At 48.7% G+C, this 1,397-nt stretch overlaps 1 protein-coding gene across 1 annotated transcript in view; it reads left to right on the top strand.

Moving 5' to 3' along the window:
• LOC104461570 (transcription factor AP-2-beta) overlaps positions 1 to 923 on the top strand; it is a gene marked incomplete at its 5' end in the record, with an annotated part of 14,669 nt that extends 13,746 nt beyond the window's left edge. The window contains one exon of the mRNA XM_010073205.1: positions 849 to 923. The remainder of the gene's footprint in view (positions 1 to 848) is intronic.
• Between the last annotated feature and the right edge of the window lie 474 nt (positions 924 to 1,397).

The raw sequence follows: 1,397 nt of genomic DNA, 5'->3' as shown, positions 1-1,397 counted from the left end.
CTGTGTTACTGTTACTGTACTTTTCACTGATGTATACGTGGATGTGTGTATATGTATATGTATAGATATACTCCTATACAGATCGGGAGTGATGTTAGTATGCACAGCGCGGGATTATTTTCTACCTTTAGGTCTGCAGTTGCAGCATCAGTAATTAGCAAAAGGAAATATTCAAACCCAAATAACTTCTTCCTCCCCCTCCGCTCCCTTCCCAAATCTTTATTTAGGTTTGTAATCGACACTGACGAGGAAGAATTGAGGGGAGATCCGCATCCACGGGGCTAACCCGGAGCCACTCCGGAGTGACTCGGGGTTTACCCTGCGGTTGAGTGAAGGAGGAGGAAGGGCAGAGTAGGGCCTCAGGATTTTTTCTTTTTTTTTTTTTTATTTTTTTCCTTTTTTAAGTTTTTTTCCTTTTCAGAGTTATTATAGAAAGTACCATTTTATTTTTATTTTTTTGTTTTTTGCCTGTAAATTCGAGGCTGGAAAGGACTGTCGGTTTAACCCTCTGCACATTCACCCTGAAAACAAACACGCACGTGTGCTCAAACAGGGAGCCCTGAGGGTGGAAACCGGTTTAAAGCGTCGCATTTACTGCGGTGAACTATTTTAGTTAAATACTCGCTCTGAAGACTTGTCTGGGTTGGGTTTTATCTGTTGTTTTTTAAGGAGAGAGGTAGTTTAAGAGGGCAGACGGAGAGATGCAGGAGGATGGAACAGGCGGTGGATGGTTTTTGCAATTTAATATTTCTCTCAGAGGGTGGTGAGGGAATAGCAAAAAAAAAAAAAAAAAAAATCCATCCCCACCTCCACCTCCCAAACTACCTCCCTTCTCCCTCTCCTTCCAGCTTGGACTACGGGAGCAGACTCAGCTGATCGCCCAAGGTGTCCAAAATAAATCAGCATCATCATCTTAATAATAAAAAAAAAAAACAGCCGAACAAAACCACATCGCAAACGACGAACCCCAAAAGTCTGTTTTATGAGGAAGCTTCCGAGGCTCGGCTGCCTCGGCTTCAGCCAGGCTTGGACTCAGCCGTGACCTACTTTCTCTCCGTGGTGTGACGGCAAAAACGCCCGGAGCGAGTTTGGGGGGCCCGGGATGGAGGACGGATGGAGGGAGGGGGGCTGCAGCACCCGGGGTTCGAGCAGGGGGAAAACGAGGTGGGGGGAGCAGCGGAGCTGCGAGAAAAGAGAAAAGGGAACCCTCCCCCCCACCTCCTTTCCTCCTTTTAACGGGGGTTTTGCGGGGACTCCCCCCCCAGCCCTCCACTCCCTAGCCCCTCGGAACGAGCTGCGGGCAGGTGTGGGGCGAGGGATGCCCTCGGGCAGGTAGTACTGCGAGTTCCAGTGACACTGGAGATGATTTCCAGAAGCCAGGTTGCACGCCGTGCTTT

Source organism: Pterocles gutturalis, unplaced genomic scaffold (assembly GCF_000699245.1).
Source record: "Pterocles gutturalis isolate BGI_N339 unplaced genomic scaffold, ASM69924v1 scaffold4532, whole genome shotgun sequence".
Classification (NCBI taxonomy): Eukaryota; Metazoa; Chordata; class Aves; order Pterocliformes; family Pteroclidae; genus Pterocles; species Pterocles gutturalis.
The sequence above is the reverse complement of the archived record's forward strand: the minus strand, read 5'-3'. Positions and strand labels throughout refer to the sequence as shown.